The sequence below is a fragment of the Rana temporaria genome, chromosome 1 (genome assembly GCF_905171775.1).
Source record: "Rana temporaria chromosome 1, aRanTem1.1, whole genome shotgun sequence".
Classification (NCBI taxonomy): Eukaryota; Metazoa; Chordata; class Amphibia; order Anura; family Ranidae; genus Rana; species Rana temporaria.
Genome location: NC_053489.1, coordinates 59170370 through 59194859, shown reverse-complemented (window position 1 = coordinate 59194859; position 24490 = coordinate 59170370).

Genomic DNA, 24490 nt, shown 5'->3' with positions numbered 1-24490 from the left:
TGACACCAAACTCTGCCCTGCTGACATAGTCCACTGCTCTACTGACACCAGCAGTATATACTGTATACGCATGCACACGCATATGTGTTTGAGCTTTGGGGTGCACACCCAAATGCAATAGGCTGTGCACACCTATGATAGATAGATAGATAGATAGATAGATAGATAGATAGATAGATAGATAGATAGATAGATAGATAGATAGATAGATCTAGCTATATCTATATACATATATATATATATATATATATATATACATATATATATATATATATACATATATATATATATATATATATATATATATATATATATATATAAATATATCTATAGATACAGTATATATATATATCTATATATAACACTAAAATTATAAATTTGGTGCAAAGCATTGCAAAGTTATTTACAAATTAATTAAAGCGGGGGTTCACCCTAAAAAAAAATTCTAACATTACATTTAGCTCCATTCCGACATTGACTTACGCTGATCTTTTTTTTTGCCGTACATACCGTTATATCTTTATTTTCCCCCCGGCTTCCGGGTAGTGAATCCCGCGGGAGTGGGCGTTCCTATTCACAGGCTAATTGATTGACATATGACATAAGCCTCCCCCGGCGTATACGGTCGCGTCAGGAGTTGCCGAAAGAAGCCGGACTGCGAGTCGGCTCTATGCGGCGCTATACGGCGCCTGCGCACCGACGTTCAGCTTCTTTTGGCAAATCGTGGCGCGGCCGTATGCGCCGGGGGAAGCTTATGTCATCACGTCAATCAATTACGCGGTGCATGGAAACGCCCACTCCCGCGGGATTCACTACCCGGAAGCCGGGGGGGGGGGGGGAAATAAAGATATAACGGTATGTACGGCAAAAAAAAAAAAGATCAGCGTACAGTCAATGTCGAAATGGAGCTTAATGTAATGTTAAAAAAAATTTTTAGGGTGAACCCCCGCTTTAAATGCATTTTTTTTTCAATCTTGCCCATTTTACACTAAAAAGGTACAGTAAATAGAAAAAGAAAAAGGAAAGTAAACGTTTAGATGTTATTGACTAAAAAAAAATATAAACAAAAAAAGCACAAACCTATTATCTAAGGGGAGAAGAAGTTAATTAAAGCCGCTAAAAAAAAAATATTAAAAGCCAGCAGCTACAAATACTGCAGCTGCTGACTTTCAATATTAGGACACTTACCTGTCCTGGAGTCCAGCGCCCTCCGCAGCAGAGGACGAGCGATCGCTCGTCAATCTGCTGCCCCCCCCCGCCATCCTCGGTGAGGGAACCAGGAAGTGAAGCGCTCCAGCTTCACTGCACGGTTCCCTACGGCGCATGCGCGAGTCGAGCTACGCCTGCCGATTGGCTCCCGCTGTGTTCTGGGAGCCGAGTGTTCCCAGAACACAACGGGGGACGGGATGTCATGCCCGCAGTTTACCCGAGACTGTGTGGCCGGAAGTGGGTGCAAATACCTGTCTTTAGGTACACAATCAGCAATCTCCCTTCATTGTCCTAACTGCTCTAATCTGGTGATCTGTGCATTTTGCTTGGCACATCACTCTTTGCACACTTCATGAATAAATCAAGCAAATCGTAATGGAATTATAGTTTTATTCAAAAGAAACAGCATCATTTGAAATTGGACATGTCCCTAACCCACAGAACACCTTAAAGTCCCAAAGGTATCAAACTTCCCACACTGATCGAAGTACTGGTCTAAAAATGCAAATAAAATTAAAGGGAAACTGTAATGGTTTCAGGGAAATTTTATTTTAAAGTGTCATTTCAACAATAACAACAAGCGCATAAATTGCCACTTTGGACAGTTCAGCCTAATGTTTCAGCGAGATAAATCATTACCAAAGGGTGATACTTCTTGCGGTCTCTTTGGCCAACCCACAGTGCTCTGGGAATCCTCTGTCATGTATTCAATGTTTGTAAAACACGCATATATCTGATCTGTGGTTAGTTCTTCAAGATGTTTGAAACAACCTGCTTGCCAAGTTTCTTAAAAATAATGAGAATTACTGATGCTGATTTGAAGCCAAAGGGAAGTCACACCATATACAGGCATACCCCGCTTAAAGTACACTCACTTTACATACACTCGCGAGTAAGGACATACCCGCTAGTGTATGTAAAGTGCCTTACAAGTACTCTACAGACATTTTACAACCGCAGTAGAAGGAGCTGAAGCTCTGAGAGCATAGCCTGCCCTGTTCCAGTGTGCCCTTGACAACCCCACTAAAGCAGCTGAGACCTCAACTACAGCTCTTAACAACCCCACTACAGCCCCTAACCCCCCACTACACCCTAGAAGTGAAAAAAGGTATTGTTTCACTTTAAGTACATTTTCGTTTTACATACATGCTCTGGTCCCATTGTGTACTTAAAAGTGGGGTATGCCTGTATTGACTCTTCAGAGTCAACAGACTTCAGTTCAGGCATATGACGCCATATCATCTTATGCTTTCGTAATAATAAGGTATTTCTATGGACATGTCATTTTTACTGACCACTTAAGCGAAGTTCCAGGGAATATGGTTGGTATTGTATGGTGAATTACCCCTTCACTAAGAGGAGAGGCAATGTAAAGCTGGCCATACATGACTCAATTGTCAGCCGAATCCTATGAATTAAGCAATGGATGGCCAACACCACTGGAATTTTGACTTAGAAATTGTATGAGCTGGGTGGAAACAAGTCAGCCAATCAGCTGCAGTCACTGTTTGGGTATTTTGACATTCTTAGGTGTCGGCTGTCAGAATACAATAGACATGTGCACAGCAAAAAATTTTGTTTATTTCTGTTTCGTTTCTGTTCGTTTATCGTGATTCGTAACGAGTCGTAATTTCGTAAGAAGTTAGTTATCGTATTCGTACTCTAGTATTTTCGTAACACTTTTTTTTCCGTTTCCGTTTTTTTCTGTTAGTTTATTTTTCATTAAATCGAGATTAGTATTTTCGTTATATTTTGTATTCTGCCGAGTTCGTATTTTTAAAATGATTTTATTCGTTCCTTCGTTTTTACGTTGGTTTAACTTTTGTTGTTTTGCTATTCGTATTTACATTATATTTTCCATCATGCCGCATTCGTATTTTCGTAAGAAATATATCTTCGTTGCTTTATGATCATTCATATTTTCGTGTCTAATTTCCTTTGATTGTAAAAACGTACTTTTGTAGATTTTATTGCATTCGTAATTCTGTTAGAATACATTTTACGTTTATTCGACACACTACTCGTCGTAATTTTGTAATTCGTACTTTACTGTGATTGACTTGACTGTCTTAGTTAGCACACACACCCTGTCTAGAATGAAGTCTGACGTAGAAGAAAACTAAAATATGTCAGATATTACAAATACAAATCTAGAAATTAGATGCACTGCAGTCTAACACAGAAAAAGACACAATGAGCCAGGAGGTAATGAGAAAGAAGCTCATTGGGGGAAGGAACAAACCTCTTCAGAGGAAAGGGACAGCGCTCAGTGGCTATTGGTCAATGTCCAGAAATATTTCAGTACTAACGAAAGCTAATTTACATTATTTTGTATTTTCGTTGTTTTCATTTCTGTTTTCCGAAGATTCGTAATTTATTTTTCGTTAGTTTTGATTTTCGTTTTTTATTCTTTGTTTGGCATTTCGGTTGTTTTCTTTTCGGTCTTCGAATATTAGTAAGTTTGCATTTTCGTTCATTTTGTTTTTCGTAATTTTTTTTTTTTTTGGGTTCGGTATTTTAGTTGTTTCTATGTTTTCGTTTCTTTCTTCTTTTGTATCTTCGTTGTTTTCCATATTCGTTATTTTGAAAATATCGTTATTCGTTATTAATTGCGCTAAACCGTTCGTTCATTCGTATGTTAACGAATCAACTAAAATAACGAAAATTGACGGAAAACATATTCGTAACTAAAAAAATTGCACATGTCTAGAATACAATAGACGGGGGAATTTGTCTATCCTTGCTGGTAAGTGTGGATGGGGGACTCTATGGATCTCTCTCATTCAGCTTGCTGGGCTGAGAGAAAAAACAATCTTTACGGCCAACTTAACCCCAGCCCTAATTTTCCCATTTCTCACAGCCAGGGATTTTTTTTCAGAGAACAGGTGCGGGTACTTGCCCCTCCAGCAACAATAGACCATTTTCAGCAACAAGAGACTAATCCCAGCAAAAAATAGACCCCCCCCCCCCAAAAAAAACAACAGACTAAGCCCAGCAACAATAGACCCCACAGCAGCAATAGATCTGCCCAGCAACAATAGATTACCCTAACGAAGAAAGGGAGTTTTGGGACTTTAGATTACCCTAGAAACAACAGATCAACCTCAGCAACAATAGATCCACTACAGAAACAATAGTCCCCCAAGCAGCAAAAGATCCCACAGCAACAATAGATCCCCCCCCCCAGAAAAAAAACTGATTTCCCAAGCAACAATAGGCACCCCTCCAGCAACAACAGACCCCCCAGCAACAATAGACACCCCCAGCAACAACAGACCCCCAAGCAACAATAGTAACTCCCAGCAACAAAAGACCCCAAAAGCTACAATAGAACCTCCCAGTAACAATAGATCCCCAACAAAATACCCCAGCAACAATACTGTGATCCACCCTAGCAACAATAGAGTCCAACAGCAACAATAGATCTCCCAGAAGCCAGCATCAATAGACCCTTCCCTCAACAGTAGATCTCTCCCATCAACATCTCCCCCCCCCCCAAGCAACATAAAATCCCCCCAAGCAACAATAGATTCCCCTCACCGGCAGCAGTAGACCTCCCCAGAAACAACCGATTTCCCCAGCAATATTTGATCCCCCAGCACATGCTAGCACCCCTTGGCATTATATACATCAAGTTCTGTAGGTGCTGGAACTGTGTCCCCCCCCGCGCGTTCAAAAGCCCTGCTGAAAAAGTAAAAAAAGGAAAGACATTGAACTTTTTGGACGGTCTTCTAGAACTATTATTGCAACGATAGATCTGTTCTTGTATCATCTCCTTTTTAGAAGACATTCTAGAGAGGGCTGTCCATGCAACCGCACAGCTTACACTTTTCTGGTTCAAACTGGGATAAATCTAGGACTTGTGTGACCAAGGGCAAGGAAAGCAGCCTGTGGTGTGACACAGCATTCCAGAGCATGACTTTTAGCTGCACACACAAACACGCATAATGGCGTTACACAGACACACGGCTATAGGAAATTTCCACAGCACACTGATAGCACATGATCATCCTGTTTACTGAAAAGGCTGCGAGTGAGGAGTGCTTTGTGTTTACACTGTACATTCTTCAGAGCCAATAACAGCCTTTCAGGCTGCATTATACTTAGTTGCGGATTATAATCAGAGCAGAATGTGCAGTTTCCTGAGGCCCTCGATGGCAGGGGGGCCCATGGTAATTCTGAAAACATTTCTATATTACAGTGCTGTTTTATAGTAAGCCAACCGGATGGTTTTCAGACATCCCAATCTGCAAAAACTAATTTCAGGGAGGTGGCAAAGTCATTTCAGGAAGGTGGCAAACTCATTTCAGGAAGGTGGCAAACTCATTTCAGGAAGGTGGCAACGTCATTTCAGGGAGCTGGCAAAGTCATTTTTTAGGCAGGTGGCGAACTCATTTCAGGGAGGTGGCAAAGTCATTTCAGGGAGGTGGCAAAGTCATTTCAGGAAGGTGGCAAAGTCATTTCAGGAAGGTGGCGAACTCATTTCAGGCAGGTGGTGAACTCATTTCAGGGAGGTGGTGAACTAATTTCAGGGATGTGGCAAAGTCATTTCAGGAAGGTGGCAAAGTCATTTCAGGGAGGTGGCAAAGTCATTTTTTAGGCAGGTGGCAAACTCATTTCAGGGAGGTGGCAAAGTCATTTTTTAGGCAGGTGGCAAAGTCATTTCAGGCAGGTGGCAAACTCATTTCAGGAAGGTGGCAAACTCATTTCAGGAAGGTGGCAAACTCATTTCAGGCAGGTGGCAAACTCATTTCAGGCAGGTAGCGAACTCATTTTAGGGAGGTGGTAAACTCATTTCAGGGAGGTGGCGAACTCATTTCAGGGAGGTGGCAAAGTAATTTTTTAGGCAGGTGGCGAACTCATTTCAGGGAGGTGGCAACGTCATTTCAGGAAGGTGGCGAACTCATTTCAGGGAGGTGGCAAACTCATTTCAGGGAGGTGGCAAACTCATTTCAGGAAGGTAGAAAAATCATTTCAGGAAGGTGGCAAACTCATTTCAGGAAGGTGGCAAACTCATTTCAGGAAGGTGGCAAACTCATTTCAGGGAGGTGGCAAACTCATTTCAGGGAGGTGGCGCTTCACCTCGCGACAAAATATTTTAGTAGTTTTTTTATTTTAATAGATTTTTTTACAATTAAATTTGTTTTAAAAAATAAAAATAAAAAATGACAATGCTTTTTTGGGGGAGGGGGTTGGGGCAGTGGACAGTGTTGGTAGGGCAGGGGAGAGTTGTGTCAGTAGTTTATTTTATTTTATTATTTTCATTTTTTTACAATAATTTTTATGTTATTTAGGGGGCTTTGGTGAGATGTTAGGGGTCTGTTTAGAACCCTGACATCTCACCAAAGCCCTCCCAAAAAAATATAAAAATGATTGTAAAAAAAAAAAAGAAAAAAAAGTGTAATAAAATAAACTACTGATACCACTCTCCCCTGCTCAGTTATCACAGCACACAGGAGTCCTGACAGTCCCCCACAGCTCTAAGCTTTATTTCAGGTGGTATGCGGCAGCTCAATAAAAAAAGATTGTGAGTACATAAAGGAATAAGTAGGGGGCATACAGACATTTTGCTGGGGAGCTGTGAGGTATCATCAATCTATACTGGGAGCCTAAATCATCACAGTCTTCTCCACAAATATTTTCCACAAACATTTTAATAAAAAATTGCATCTCATAAAACAGTGGTCTCTTCCTATGTGAACCACGTCCTTGCAATGGAAATATTTTATTAAACAGTCCCATGATCTGGCAAGAGAAGGCAACTTGTTTACCAAGCAATCCTGGGCAGCAAAACACATTTAATTGCAGCAGTTACATAATTTCTTATGTAATCCACCAAACCTGTTATGTTGCATTAAAACATTGACTCATCTTATGTAGAAGCCATTCAAACTGGATTTATTGGGTCACGTTTTATGGAAGAATACCAGGTAAAAGGATAGCTCCATATTCATTTAACACTAGGCAGTGGCTTTCCCATCCTGACTGGACATCATATGATGCCCTGTCAGGAAGATCCACGCAGCGGCACGATCTGTCACCAGCTGTGTCCACGGGACACAACCGATGGATGACTGATCAGTGTACTGGCTTGCTGCCGGTACCATTTGTACCAACAGTCAGGGCCGCCATCAGGAATTATGGGGCCCCTTACACAGCTTCAGGCATGGGCCCCCTGGAGCCATCCGGGGCCCTGGGGACCTCTATGCCCTTTAATAATAACATATATATATATATATATATATATATATATATATATATATATATATATATATATATATATATATATATATATAAAAAATAAAAGAAATAAAAAAATATATAGAAAAAAAAAATTGATAAAAAAAGGGGGGGGGGTCGCCATCCGGGGCCCTGGGGACCTCTAAAAAAAAAAAAATTGGCGCTTCAATAAAAAATAAAATAAAAATATATTAAATTGTATTTTTTTTTTAAAAAGGGGGGGCTGCCATCTGGGGCCCTGTGGGCCTCCTGGGAACCTCCGGGCCACTTAAAAAAAAAAAATTAATATATAGATTTTTTTTAAAGGGGGTTGCCACCCGGGCCCCTGGTAACCTCCGGGCCCCTTACAGGTGTACTGCCTGTACCCCCCTGATGGCGGCCTTGGGTACAGTTGTACCAGTTATACACAATGGATGGCTTCCTTTTATGCACAATTGTGTTGCTGGCTGTGATTGGTTAATTTGATCACATAGTACAGACAGGGACAATCACAGCCCATCTGTACTATGTAAATAGCTTTAACCAATCACAGCTAATCAGAACAAATCAAACTGAATTAATCAGTTTCATTCAGTAAATTGATTGTTTATAGAAATGTAATTCACTGCTATAAGCTAACATAATGTGTTAAAGAAAAAAAAACCCTGATCATTTTCCCAGAGTAGTACATTGTTACTATGGTATGTTATAAAAATCATAAAAAAAGAGAGAACATTTTATAAAAAAAAATACGTACTGTCACCAGCCAGTGTCTTTGATCACTGTCACCCCAGTTATATGATGACTATGTACTGCACTGGTGACAGTATGTAAAAAAATAAATACATTTTTATTTTCATTTCTTCATTTTCCATAAAACTATGACAGGGAATTACAACGTAAAAAAATCGCCATGCCTCTTTCTAAATACCTTGGACTGTCTACTTTCAGAAAAAGGGTAATTTGCCAGGTATTTGTACTGTCCTGACATTTTAGGGCCCCCATGAAATGAGATCGGTCAGTACAGTACATAAGGATTAATCAATTTTCAGATATGTTTTATATTTGTTTCAATGTTTTTATTAAGGTTTTCATTAAAACGAAGGTGTACAAACATTCAGATAGGGTATAGGGTATGGGCAGGGATGGACTGGCCATTGGGACTACAGGGAGTTTCCCGGTGGGCCGATGGCTCAGTGGGCCGGCTTCAGTGACAGCAGACCGCCGCCCCCCTCCGCTCCTTTGTCTCTCCCTTCCCGCAGCGCTCACCTCCTCTCCCTCCCCGCAGCGCTCAACTGGGGGGAGCAGAGAAGCAGGGGGACAACAGAGGAGCATGGGGGAGGGGACAGACAGCTGACTCAACAGCTATGGCCTGGGAGTTTCTCACTTCTGCCTAATCTTGTACCATAAGGGGGGGCACCGAACTGATTCTTTCCCCCGGGTGAATTAATGTCTAGCTTCCCCATTGGTACTGCCTATGAGAGTACCAGTACCAGCCGTTCTACTCTAATAAAGTAGGAAGGGTAGTGAAGGGGGAAAAAGGGGGCTTGGGTGGCCGGGGGGGGGGGGGGGGGGAGTTGTCCGGCCACCATGGGAGAGACCTGTCAAAGTGGGCCAGTCTGGATGAAGTCCAGGGCCAAATTTTTGTCCCAGTCCAGCCCTGGGTATGGGTATGTTCCACTGCTTATACATGTGTTGGTAAGAACATAGGTGTGTAATGTTGAACATAAAAATTATATTAACCTCCCTGGCGGTATGATTCTTTCAGATTTTAGGTGCTGAAAGCGTTACCATTATTTTGCTTGGAAATTTGGCGTTTTATATTGTAGGCCTGTAATTCTTAGGCCCCGTACACACGAGAGGATATCCTCTGGAAACGGTCCGCCGGACCGTTTCCAGCGGATAAATCCTCTGGCGGATTTGGATCTGATGGCTGTACACACCATCAGATCAAAATCCGCGCGGAATACATCCGCGGTGACGTGTCGTGCCATCGCCGCGACGATGATGCGGCGACGTGCGCGACGCTGGAAGGTAAATACTTCCACGCATGCGTCGAATCATTACAACGCATGCGAGGAAGGGGAGCGGACGGACTGATCCGGTGAGTCTGTACAGACGACCGGATCAGTCCGCTGGACTGGATTCCAGTGGATAGATTTCTTAGCATGCTAAGAAATTTTTATCCGCTGGGAATCCGTCGGCTGGATTTTCATCTGCCGGGAAATGTCCGCTAGGCCGTACACACGACCGGATCTATCTGCTGGAACTGATCCGCGGATCAATCCCAGCGGATAGATCCGGTCGTCTGTACGAGGCCTTAGGAATAACTCACTTAAATCTGTCCAAACAAGACATCCCGGGTATGATAAAGTTTGAAACACAAAATCATAAATTATAATATCATAAATAACTATAAATAATTATAACAAATAATAATATAATAATAATAATAAAAATTATTACTTTCAGTGTTTGATGACGAATTTCCCCACAAATCACTATCGCTTAATTCTGCAAGTGATTCTAATTTATTATCGCTGTTTTCTAGCTGGTCTAAACCCACTTTTGACATACAGGGACACTTTTTGGTTGCTATGGACAATCTCCAGTTTCCAGGCAGAAAGAACAGTCTTTATTATATAAAAGTGCATGCAGGACACTGGGCAGACCACTAGACACAAAGGGGGTGTGTAATTATTTTATACAGAACTGTAATCTGTAATATTACAGTATACTGTATGTGTATTGTGTTTTTATTTTTTTGAATTTGGCGCCAATGCGTCATAACCTCACAGGGAACGGAGCTCGGCGGCACACAGGCACTGTATGAATCGTGCGAGGAGACAGCTCGATCACACAGCGGGGAGACATCGCAGGATCCAGGGGACAAGGTAAGTAATCTCCGCCTGGATAGTGCGATGTGATCCTGAGTCTGGCTCGGGGATACCGCTTATGGTACAGGATTTCCACCCCGAGCCAGGCTCGGGAATACCATCAGGGAGGTTAACAGTTAGAGCCAGACCACAAAAAGAATGTAACAATGGGTATGTGGAGCTCTATGGTAAACTGCTGAAGATGCCGGAAATGCCTTCAGTCCACCCGAACACCCCCATTGGGCACAAACTGTGAATGGGTAGGGGCATATCCCTTCAGCTTCCACTCTCTCATCCCTTCCATGCTCCCATTGGTACATTAATGAGAGAATAAGAAGTACTTCCGTACCGTAAGCAGTGTGAATTATAAACTATAAGAACCATTGAGGTTCTTGAGATACAAGCTGTTTTTTATTTTTTCCTTGCATGTGATTGGGTATTCTTTGTAAAGAGAAGCATGTAGGGGGTTGTGCTTAGCTGAGAAAACCCCTCTACATCTTGGTGCCCATGAAGATCCGGCGTGGTGGCGCTTCCATTGCGGTCGGCATAGAATATGTAAATGAGGAGATACGCCGATTCACGAAAGTACGCTCGGCCGACGCAGTACTTTTAAGCCGTTTATGTAAGAGATAGGCCGCGTAAAGTTAGAGCTAGGCCCTAGTGGAATAGTAATGTCAAGTATGGCCGCCGTTCCCGCGTCAAAATTTGAAATTTTTACGTTGTTTGCGTAAGTCGTCCGTGAATCAGGATTTACGTCGTTTACGTCCACGTCAAAATCAATAGGCCCGTGCGGCGTACTTAGCCGCAATGCACACTGGGAAATGTAGGCGCCCGGCGCATGCGCAGTAACAAAAAAACGTCAAAAATGTAAGGTCAAGCCCTATTACCATTAAACACGCCCCCCTAACACAGATTTAAATTCGGCGCCCTTACGCCCGCCCGCTTTAGGCTACACCGCCGTATATTAGCAGGCAAGTACATTGAGAATCATTACTTGCCTAGCTAACTTACGGCGGCGTAGCCTAAACGCGCTAAGCTACGCCGCCGTAACTTTATTCCATTCTACCTGAATCTACCTAATAAAGTTTAAAACAAGTCAATATAACATACCTTCCTATCTATTTATTAAGGATAACATTAAGGATTAAACATAGATAATGTTGATTGAGAAAGTTTAGTTCCGCTTTAAATAAACCTGCGCATTCAGCAGAAGTGTTCCATGGCATATCTGTGAAGACAAGAGATAATGTTAATATTGCACACAGTTATTGCCTATCATAACTGAGAAATTTTAGGAATCTCTTGAAATAAATTTCTCTGTTCATGATTTCAACATCGGTACTCTATGACCCTGAGATAAATGTAAATCCACACGTGAATTTATACTGACAAGGGTAAGATCAAGATCATTTTTATTACAATAGGTGACTTCAATAAACACAAAACAGAGATAAGTGAAATAGAATTTAAATATCCACAAATATTTGGTGGGAATAAGAAGATTTCTGTGAAATTTCACCATTTCTGCAAACAGAAGTCAACAGAGCACAAAATGGCTAGTTTGTGGTGTTTTTCTTTTCAAGGGTGCAGTAGGATTCAAATGTCCCCTGAATGTAATGTAAGATCTTTTAAACTATCCCAAAACCCTTTTTGCATAAAAAAATACCCTCTTATTAGCCCTATTATTAATATTTTTTTTTACAGAAAGTAAAAAGGGACAGTGAAAAAAATCGTGCATGAGCCCGATGACATTAGTTATGACAAAACGCGAAGGGCGGAGCTATCGCATTTGTCATTGCCACACTTGTCCTGCTGTTTACATCATCTGGATTTCCTCTATGCATGGTTTGTCAATCTTGGATTCACATACCACGATCATTATATCATACATTATGTGAGTATTTTTAAGCCATTGTGCTTTAATAAAATCTGTGTTGGCGGTTTACACTATATGGGGCTCTTTTCTGTTTTATATCCATGGTGACACCCAAATCCGCTATATCCACTGAGATGTACCTGGGTTCTATGTGATTTGTTTATGATGTCATGTCCCTGGATTACATGTCATTCCTGGATGCTTGATGTATGTGGATAAATCATAGTAGAAGTATTCAACTCGTAATAGAGTCCTCCAATTCTGGTAAGAGTCCATCTTGTATTAGTGGTGGATCACATGGTGGCATTGGATTGCTAATATGTCTATGACCGGAACCATTGTTAAAATTGCACACAATATGTTTGGACTTTTTGACCTTAGATTTTAATTATTTTCAATTATTATTATTAGCGCTGCATATTTTGTTTTTGTTTTACATGGGAATTGATTGTGATTCTGTTGATAAAATAAAACTTTCGAAAAAGGGTCCCCTGGAGACAGTAAATACTTACTTACTTCTCCTGCTACCCATGTCACCCAATGCTACCATAACGAAGCAAACCACCAACTGAAGACTCCCCAAAATCTGGCACTTTAGAATCTGGCACTTCTAGGGGTGTCCATTCCCCGGTCTAGTTGTTGTTTAACAGGGTAAGTAATTGGTTAAATGAAGAGATAGTTACTGTAAATTGCAGTTTACTAAACAGCAAAGTTAAAATCAATAACTCAAAACAGGGTCAGGATGGCAAAAGCATGCATACACTCGCAATGATGAAAAACAGTTTTAGGATGGCAAACATTTTTTTAATCTTTACAGAAATGTCTCTGTGACTCAATTAGATTGACATTTGGCATTGTCTCTTTAAGACTCTATGATAACAGAAAGTCAAGCTAAGAATTGCTACTTTAACAAAACAGCAGTTCTCTTGTTAAAAAACAAAACAAAAAAAACAAAACAGCACAAAACATAGTTACTTGCGATTATCCTCATACACAGCATCCCTCATAGTGAAGTCCAAGGTAGCTCTGGTAACACAAGAAAACAATTAAAGAGAACCCAGGCACAAGGACAAAGGGTCATCTCACTGTGTTACGGAACCATGAACCAGACGTACAACAAGAGATAAGTGAAAATAAGAAGGCTTTATTGAAAATCAAGCTGTAAAGCAAAAGTCCAAACGGATGGTGAAACCGAGCAGAGTCTTGCGAAGCCAGAGGTCAGGAACCAGAAGGGTAGTCAGACGAAGCCAGGATCAGGAACCAGCAGGGAAGTCAGACAAAGCCAGGATCAGGAACCAGCAGGGAAGTCAGACGAAGCCAGGATCAGGAACCAGCAGGGAAGTCAGACGAAGCCAGGATCAGGAACCAGAAGCAGCAGCAGTCTTAGAAGCATGTGAACACAGGAGGACCAAGCAAGGAACTGAAGCCACAGACCTCCTATATATATGAGCCAGGCATCCAGCTCCTCCCAGTGGGAAGGAGGAGCCGCAGGGTGGGAGGCTACAAGAGACCCAGAAACCAAGATGGCCGCCAGCACATGTCAAACGAAGGAGACAGGAGAGAGGTAAGACCATGACAGTACCTCCCCCTCAAGGACCCCTCCTCCGCGGTGCAAAAACGGTTTCTGAGGGAAGCATGCGTGGAAGGCTCGGAGCAAGGCAGGAGCATGGACATTTGCGGAGGGAACCCAGGAACGCTCCTCTGGACCATAACCACGCCAGTGGACCAAAAACTGCACCCGACCGCGGACCAGGCGTGAGTCCAGGATATTGCTCACCTCATACTCCTCATGATTGCCCACTTGGACCGGACGAGGCCGAGGAACCGAGGAAGTGAAGCGATTGCACACCAGTGGCTTCAATAGGGAGACATGAAACACGTTGGAGATCCGCATGCCAGGAGGAAGCGCAAGGGCATAGGCTACCGGGTTTACCCTGCGAAGCACTCGGAAGGGACCAACAAAGCGAGGAGCCAGCTTGGGAGTGGGCACTCGAAGGTTGAGGTTGCGAGTGGACAACCATACACGGTCTCCGACCTGGTAGGAAGGAGCAGGCGCTCGTCTGCGATCAGCCTGGAGTTTCTGTCGCTGCGCAGAGACCTCAAGGGACTTCTGGATCTGTACCCAAGAGGCGCGTAGGACGGAAAGGTGATCCTCCACAGCCGGAATATCCTGGGGAGAAAATGCCTCCGGTAACACGGCAGGTTGGAACCCATAATTGGCCATGAAGGGAGACGTCCCAGAGGAAGAGTTCACCGCCGTGTTCCTGGCAAACTCAGCCCAAGGCAGGAGGTCAACCCAATTGTCCTGGTGATCGGAGACATAGCAACGAAGGAATTGCTCCAAGGCCTGATTGGATCGTTCTGCGGCCCCATTGGACTGAGGGTGGTAGGCCGAGGAGAAGGAGAGATGAATCCCCAACTGGGAGCAAAAGGCGCCCCAGAACCTGTACACAAACTGACTCCCCCGATCCGACACTATCTCCTTGGGCAAACCGTGCAACCGGAAGACCTCCCAGGCAAAAATCGTGGCCAACTCTTGTGCAGAGGGTAACTTCTTGAGAGGAACACAGTGGCACATTTTGGAAAACCGATCCACAATCATGAGAATGACCGTATGGCCTCGGGATGCAGGGAGGTCCACAATAAAATCCATCCCCAGGTGTGACCATGGGCGCTCCCCGGTGGCTATGGGTTGCAGCAGGCCCAACGGAAGGTGCCGAGGGGACTTACTTTGGGCACAAACGGAGCATACCGCTACATATGCGGCGATGTCGGAACGTAGGGAAGGCCACCAGAACAGACGTGAAACAGCCCAGGACAGCTGATTCTTACCAGGATGCCCCGCGGTCTTGGAGTTATGGTAGGTTCGCAACAACCGAGTGCGCAACTCCTCAGGCACAAAACATCTGCCGTTGGGTCTCCCAGAGGGAGCACCAGATTGAGCCGCCAAAATCTGCTCACCAAGGGGAGAGGTCAGGCTGGTGCGAATGGCGGCCAGGATCTGATTCGGAGGTATGACCGAAGTCGGTATAGATTCCTCCCTGGACAGCTCGGAGTACTGCCGTGATAAGGCATCCGCCCTGATGTTCTTGGAACCGGGTAGGTAGGAGACCACGTAATTAAAACGTGACAAGAACAGAGCCCATCTGGCCTGACGTGGTGTCAATCTCTTGGCCTCCGAAAGGTAGGTCAGATTCTTGTGGTCCGTCAGGATGAGAACCGGAACCACCGAGCCCTCAAGCAAGTGCCTCCACTCTTTGAGAGCCTGCACTATGGCCAATAACTCCCTGTCACCAATCTGATAGTTGCACTCCGCGGGTGACAGTTTCCGGGAGTAAAACCCACAAGGAAGCAGCGGACCCTCTGGTGTTCTACGCTGAGACAGAAGGGCGCCTACTCCCGTCTCAGACGCGTCCACCTCGAGGACAAAGGACAACCCAGGGTTGGGATGAGACAGAATCGGAGCCGACACAAAGGCGGATTTTAGGGCCTCAAAAGCCCGTATGGCCTCAAACGGCCAGACCTGGGAATTACTGCCCTTCCTGGTCAGATCCGTGAGAGGCTTAGCCAGCATGGAGAAGTCCCTGATGAACTTCCGATAATAATTGGCGAAGCCCAAAAAGCGCTGCAAGGAACGAAGACCACTGGGCTGAGGCCACTGTAAGACAGCCGAAACCTTCTCAGGGTCCATGGAGAACCCCTCAGCGGAAATGATGTAACCTAAGAAGGTGACCTGGGATCGGTGAAATTCGCATTTCTCAAGCTTACCGAACAGCTTGTTCTCTCGTAACCATTGCAACACTCGCTTGACATCCAGAATGTGGGCCTCCATGGATTCAGAGTATACCAAGATGTCATCCAAATAGACCACCACACACTGCTGCAACAGGTCACGGAAAACATCGTTGATGAATTCCTGAAAGACTGCGGGCGCATTGCACAACCCAAAGGGCATAACCAAGGATTCATAATGACCGGTCCTGGTGTTAAACGCGGTCTTCCACTCATCGCCCGCCTTGATCCTTACCAGGTTATATGCCGCCCTCAGGTCGAGTTTGGTAAAGACCGTGGCCCCCTTAAGGCGATCGAACAGCTCGGAAATCAAGGGTATCGGGTAAGCGTTCTTGATCGTGATGCGATTAAGGCCCCTGTAATCGATGCAAGGCCTCAACTCACCGCCCTTCTTTTTCACAAAGAAAAATCCAGCCCCTGCCGGGGACGAGGATTTGCGAATGTGACCACGGGACAGCGCCTCCATCACGTACTCCTCCATGGCCTCATTCTCCGCAACCGACAGTGGATAGACCCTGCCGCGAGGAGGAACGGCACCAGGTTGTAACTCTATGGCACAATCGTATGGGCGGTGCGGAGGTAGGGCAACTGCGTGCACCTTATCGAATACATCCCGGTACTCCTCGTATTCAGGAGGCAACAGAGAGTCCGAGGAAGTACACAGCAACTTGACAGGCCCATGGATGCAACTAGTCCCACACTGTGGTGACCATGAGAGGATCTCGGCCGATCTCCAGTCGAAAGTCGGATTATGCTTCTGGAGCCAGGGGTACCCCAAGACCACCGAGTAGTGTGGAGACGAAATAACCTGGAAGCAGACCGACTCTCTGTGAACGGCACCAATGGCTATCCCCACTGGAAGGGTCTCATGAGTCACGTGTGACGGCTGGAGGGGTCTGCCGTCTATCGCCTCTAGAGCCAGCGGGGAACCTCGAGCCTGCAGAGGAATGGAATTGGCGGCAGCGAACTCACTATCAATGAAAAAACCACCAGCACCAGAGTCCACCAACGCCTGGGTCGTCACCGAGCCCCCGACCCAGGAGAGGACAACAGTGATCAGTGGTTTATCAACACGGGAAACCGGGGACGAGGAGACTCCACCCAAGATCTGCCCCCGACAGGATCTCAGGTGCGAGCGTTTCCCGGACGGTTCGGACATGCCAACCGAAAATGCCCACCGAGACCACAGTACATGCATCGGCCCTCGCGTCTCCGGAGTACCCTCTCCCCCTCGGACAGGCGAGCAAACCCCAGCAGCGTGGGTTCATCCCCAGACAATTCAACCCCAGGAGGCGTGGGAGGAGAGGGAGGCACGGGTGGGACAGCAAACGTAGGCGCCAAACTGTTAGGAGGCCTCCGCAGGCTCTCCTTAAAGGAAGGTCTCTCCCTGAGTCTGGTGTCAATCAAAATCAGGAAAGAAATAAGAGCCTCGAGCTCCACTGGTAGGTCCTTAGCTGCAACCTCATGCTTCAAGGCATCCGAGAGACCATGAGAGAAAGCAGCGACCAGAGCCTCATTATTCCAGCCCACCTCTGCTGCCAGGGTACGAAACTCAATGGCGTATTCGGCTACGGATCGTGAACCCTGTCTGACGGACATAAGGAGCTTCGCAGCAGAGGCGGCGCGAGCCGGCACATCGAATACCTTCCGAAGAGAAGCAACAAAACCGGAAAACTCGGCAACCACCGGATTGTTGTTCTCCCATAAAGGGCTGGCCCAGGCCAAGGCCTTGTCCGAGAGCAGCGAGATCAAGAAGCCCACCTTTGATCTCTCAGTGGGAAAGGCATGTGGCAGCAACTCGAAATAAATGCCCACTTGGTTAAGGAAACCTCGGCACTGAGTTGGCTCTCCCCCAAATCGCTGTGGAAGGGGGGCAGAACCGGTCATACCCCGAAACACCGCAGGCGCAACAACAGGTGTCGGGGTAGACTCTGGCGCAACAACCGGAGCGGCAGTAGGAGCGGGCCCAGGAGCGACAACCGACCCATCGGCAACGGGAGCGAAATGAGCCGTGCGTTCAAGCAGGGTTTGCAACGCCACGGCGAACTGACCCAACAGGTGATCCTGCTGATCAAGTCTGGCAACCAGCGTGGGTAGCGAGGATGGCCCTGTACCGTCAAAATTCATGGCTTGGTCCTAATGTTACGGAACCATGAACCAGACGTACAGCAAGAGATAAGGACCAAGCAAGGAACTGAAGCCACAGACCTCCTATATATATAAGCCAGGCATCCAGCTCCTCCCAGTGGGAAGGAGGAGCCGCAGGGTGGGAGGCTACAAGAGACCCAGAAACCAAGATGGCCGCCAGCACATGTCAAACGAAGGAGACAGGAGAGAGGTAAGACCATGACACACTGGAACTAGAGCATTCTGGAAGAAGTCAGAGATGGGCATAGTTGCTTGGGCCCGGATTCACATACATCGGCGCATATTTATGCCGCCGTAGCGTATCTCCTTTACGCTACGCCGACGCAGCGCAGAGAGGCAAACACTGGATTCACAAAGCCAGTGCTGCCAAAACTGCGCTGGGTTTCCTAGGCGTAAGCCGGCGTATGTGGAAGTGGGCGTGAGCCATGCAAATGAGGCGTGACCCCATGCAAATGATGGGCCGAGCGCCAGACAGATACGAATCGCCAACGGCGCATGCGCCGTCCCGTGGACGCATCCCAGTGCCATGCTCACAAATACGTCGGAACAACTGCCTAAGATACGCCGGATCACTGCCTACGGCATGAACGTAACCTACGCCTAGTCATATTCACGTCCTACGTAAACTACGTAAAATACGTCGGCTTGTGTTCCCTTTGCATGGATGCTGCTGAGTTACACCTCCTTTATGGGGCATAACTTTGCGGCGGACGTATGACTTTACGCGCACTGCGTCGGACGGACGTACATTCGTGAATCGGCGTATCTCCCTCATTTGCATATGTGAATAGAAAATCAATGGGAGCGCCAAATACATCCAGCGTAAATATGCGCCCACTCTACGCCGGCGTAGGCAAGTTACGTCGGTCGGATGAAGCCTATTTTATCTTAGTTTCTGAGTCAGGTGCACAGATACGACAGCGCATATTTGCACTTACACGGCGTATCTCGAGATACGTCGGCGCAAGTGCTTTGTGAATCCGGGCCTTGGTCTTTTGAAGATGCTGAGTGCTATTAGGCTCTTGCCTGTCTGCCCACATGCCAGTTCTGACAGTGGAGTACCTCTCAACTGGCTGCAGATGACTTACTAACTACCTCTGCTTCATCAGGTTGGCCTTTCTGAACTTCTGAGGGAGGGAAGCTGAGGAAATTATACTCCCTGAAATCCAGGGAGTTGTGGGAAATGGAGTTAAAGGAACCGGCATCTGCATCTGAGCATTGTGAGTAAATAGGCACTCTGCTACAGTTCAATCTGCCACCAAATTTTTACTACCAAGTCCTGTAGTGACATATGGGTGGCAGGAGGGACCATAGAGTGCTTTAAGGAAACATTCTGAAGAGTCTTTAACCACTTGCTTACTGGGCACATAAACCCCCTTCGTTCCCAGGCGAAATTTCAGCTTCCGGCACTGCGTCACTTTAACTGACAATTGCGCAGTCGTGCGACGTGGCTCCCAAACAAAATTGGCGTCCTTTTTTCCCCACAAATAGAGCTTTCTTTTGGTGGTATTTGATCACCTCTGCGGTTTTTATTTTTTGCGCTATAAACAAAAAAAGAGCGACAATTTAAAAAATATATATATTTTTTTTTACTTGTTGCTATAATAAATATCCCATTTTTTTTTTTAAAAAACTCTTTTTTTTCTCAGTTAAGGCCGATACGTATTTTTCGACGTATTTTTGTAAAAAAAAAAAAAAAAAAAAATTGCAATAAGCGACTGGTTTGCGCAAAAGTTATAGCGCCTACAAAATGGGGAACAGAATTATGATTTTTTTTATTATTTTTTTTTTACTAGTAATGGCGGCGATCTGCGATTTTTATTGGGACTGGGATATTGCGGCAGACGTATCGGACACTTTTGACACAAATTTGGCGCCATTCACATTTATACAGCGATCAGTGCTATAAAAATGCACTAATTACTGTATAAATGTGACTGGCAGGGAAGGGGTTAACACTAGGGGGTGAGGAATGGGTTAACTGTGTAGCCTGGGTGTGTTTTAACTGTGTGGGGGGAGGGGGGTGACTGGGGGAGGTGACCGATGCTGTGTCTCTATGTACAAGAGACACAGATCGGTCTCCTCTCCTCTGACAGCACGTGGAGCTCTGTGTTTACACACAGAGCTCCACGTCACTGCTGTCACCTGCCGTGTCACCGACGATTGTGTGTACCCGGCGGACATCGCGGCCGCCAGGTACACGCATCGGGTCTTCGGCGATGCGCCGGGACAGTTTTTACCCGCCGCGCGCCACTGGTGTGCGGGTAATGCACATAAAAGGCCGTGTTTAAACGGCCACTTGGCACTTGAGAGCCGCGCTGCGGACGTATTTTGTCTATAGCGCGGATCTCAAGTGGTTAAAGAAAAACTTTAAAGTCTATCTGAAGCCAAAACTTTAAATTTTTGGATAAAGTGGGGAAGAGTAAACCACAAATTTGACAAAAAAGTGTGAACTATGTGTATCATCACAGGGTGGTTCTGTGGATACACAAGTAACAGTGTGCCAACGTCCCGGTATTGTTTAGAAGAAATTGGAATAAAGATATGGACTTTGTAGGCACACACATATATTTAGTAAAACATTTTAGTTTAATTAGATAAAGTTAAAACCATTGTATACAAACACATTAAAAACATAAAGTTGAGTGATCTCAAGGACTCTCATAACACCTCTAATACATATACTATTTGAGCGATTTTCTCTGAGCGACCTTCGAATACGACCCAACCGCATATCCAAACAACCATTGGTTTTATATTATTCTACGTGCTTCAAATCTTTGCGCTCGTTACATGTGGTATATGTATTTGAGGTGTTATGAGAGTCCTTGGGGTCGCTCAACTTGGTTTTTAATGTGTTTGTATACAATGGTTTTAGCTTTATCCAATTAAAAACTAAAATGTTTTACTAAATACAGTATATCCGTGTGCCTACAAAGTCCATATCGTTATTCCAATTTCTTTAAAACCGGTCTCCTTATTGGAGGATTCCCCTATATTGTGGTCGCAACTCAAAATTTTGAATTTACCCTCACTTTCATTCCCGGTGACATTGGTCATCATCTATTCTAGACATTTAAAGAGAGTGAATATCCCTAACAGAGACACAGCAATACAATCTGACGATGGTTCCAACCTCTCACCAACCTATCCTAATCAAACAAAATATTTTTGAATTTAATTATACTTTAAAGTGGTTGTAAACTAAGCATATCCTTATACAGTGTGTACTTGTCTCAACTTAAAGCACTAAGGACCAGATTCAGGTACATTCACGTTGCTCCACGGCAGCGTAACGTATCTGATTTACGTTACACCGCCACAAGTTTACAGCGTAAGTGCCTGATTCACAAAGCTCTTACCTGTAAACTTGCGGCGGTGTAACGTAAATCCACTCGGCGCAAGCCTGCCTAATTCAAATGGGGCGGGCACCATTTAAATTAGGCGCGTTCCCGCGCCAAACGTACTGCGCATGCTCCGTCGGGAAAATTACCCGACGTGCATTGCGCTAAATGACGTCGCACGGACGTCATTTGTTTAGACGTTAACGTAAATGGCGTCCAGCACCATTCACGGACGACTTACACAAACAACGTGATTTTTTAAATTTCGACGCGGGAACGACGGCCATACTTAACATTGGTTAGTCGACCTAGTGGGCAGCCCTAGTTTTACGCGGCGTATCTCGACGGAAACTACGTAAAGTTAGAGCGACGGGTAACGCGGACGTTCGTGAATCGCCGTAACTAGTCATTTGCATATTCTACGCCGACCGCTATGGAATCGCCACCTAGCGGCCAGCCTAGAATTGCATCCTAAGATCCGACGGTGTAATTCAATTACACCTGTCGGATCTTAGGGCTATCTATGCGGAACTGATTCTATGAATCAGCCGCATAGTTAGGACAGGCGGATCACAGAGATACGACGGTGTATCAGGAGATACGCCGTCGTATCTCTTTTGTGAATCTGGCCCTAAGGGCTTGCTCACACTTGACTACATTTCTAACGTTTTACAAGCACTAATGACAAGTTAAAAAACAATCCCCAAATGCCCTATGCATGTTTAATGAGTGTTAAAGAGGTTGTAAACCTTCCTGTATTATTTGTACTTATATAGGTAAGCCTAGAATAAGGCTTACCTAAAGGTACTTTACCTATAGGTACTGTAAATATCTCCTAAACGTGTGCCATTTAGAAGAAAATTACTGTATACTGAGCCAATGTTGTCATTGGCGAATGTGCTCTGAAGGAATGGCCGCCCGAGCAGTTTCTTTAGAAGTCAGTGCCGTGACCGGCAGCTCCAGCCAGTCACATAGCCAGAGTCCGCTGCCCCGGAAGGAAGATGGGCGAAGATGGATATGGCCTCCAGAGTGTCGTATAAGTGTCATATAAGTGTCATATAATGTGCTAGTATGCCATGCATACTAGCACATTATGCCTTTACTTTGCAGGGAAGGAAAAAAAACAATATAGCAGAGTTTACTTCCTCTTTAAGGCACATTAAAACTGCTCCACAAATGCCTATTGTTTTATAGGAAATAAACAAATCTTAACGCTCCTCAACCGTAACGCAACCATGCCGCGAACACACGCTAGAGCGTTTGTGAAGCGTAACTATAGACTTGAATGGAAGGCATTGATAGGCTTCAAGCGCCGCCTGACTCGTCATGAGACTTCAATTTTGAAGCAAAGCAATGCAATGCAACGTTAACCCTTTATATTTTGATAATGTGAGCAGCACTTTGGACAAAAGTCTGAGGCTTTGTCTGCAGAAAGTCTGATTGTGTGTACGAGGCTTTAGTGTCAATTCTGTCTGCTGCTTTGTTCTTCCGCTATCAGCATGAGTGATTTCTGACAACTTTTCCTGACACAAAAAATAATGTTGACAGGGGATTGACAGCTTCAGCTTTGTTAAGGCCCGTACACACGATCGGATTTTTCCCACAACAAATGTGCAATGGCAGGGTTTTGTCGGATAATCCGACCATTTGTATGCTCCATCGGACAATCGTTGTCGGAATTTCCGACAACAAATGTGGAATAGCATGCTTTTTAAAATTTACAACAACAAATGTGTCTTGTCCGATTATCATATCGTGTGTACACAAGTCTGTCGGAAAAAAAATCCAAAGTGCAAACACGCATGCTCCGAACCAATGCCCATAAGACAATATTAGCATAAGTTGCCCAAAGGGTGGTGCTAAAGAGCTGAAAAACCACATTGTTTTATGTATGTTGGCCAACAATGTTTTGCCGTCTGTATGCAGAACAAGTTCACGGCCAACGCCCTTCGCACAATATTCCATGGATTTGTCCAATGGAAATCCAATCGTGTGTACGAGGCTTAAAGCAGAGTTCCAGCCATAATTATTTAGATTTTTTTTTGACGATCCTAACATTAGTACAGCATATAAACAATAACCTATATAAATAGCTCTCAATCTATTTAGTAACATTATAAAAAACATACTTATGTTCCCCCTGATCTTGTGGCCATTTTCCATCTTAATTATGGGCATGGGAAGCCCAGTCAACCTGTTTTCCCTTATAGAGGTGCATGCTGGGTAACCAGCATGCACCTCTGGATCTCACGCATGCGCTATTAAATGGCGACCATAGTGCAGATTGTTTGTATAGTTGCCATAACAATGGGCGGCGACGGAGGAAGGTCCTGCCCCGTTGTTATGACAACTTAGATAACAAAACTCTGTAGCTAGTAAAACAAGGATCCGCCTTAAATCGCGTCATTTCCTGTCAGGAAATAATGCGATTTTTGAGCACGGCAATGCCCACAGACTCCTGGGAAATTATGTGTCATTATTTCCCAGGAGCACAGGCAAGGGAAGAAGTGACCGAGGAGCTCCACGGAATAGGAAGTGGCAGATTAGGACGACTGCCTAGCAACAGGGCATTTCTGGTAAGTAAAAGAATATATTTTTTTTAATAGGTGTCAAGCAGACTATTAGTGTAATTTTTTTTTTTAGGGTGGACATCTGCTTTAACTGTGAGCTACGTTAAGGGTTTCTTCCCTCCAATCAGCGCTCAGAGCTCTCCTAAAGCAATCTGTTTCTTGGAGAGTGTCTTTCAGCATAAGGAAATTGACTACTGTATTATAATTTTTCTCAGCATGTATTTGGTATTAAAGCTTAGAATTAAATCATGTTATGGTCACTGCTATACAGATTTTCCTTGGTCCATCATCTCCACTACCCATGCCCACTTCTAAAGATGTATAGCTGGATTCAGAGAAATGTGCCTATCTATAGGCGGGCTTAGCGTATCTCAGATACACTACGCCGCCGTAAGTTAGAGCGGCAGGTCCTGTATTCACAAAGAAGTTGTGCTCTAACTTACGACGGCGTAGTGT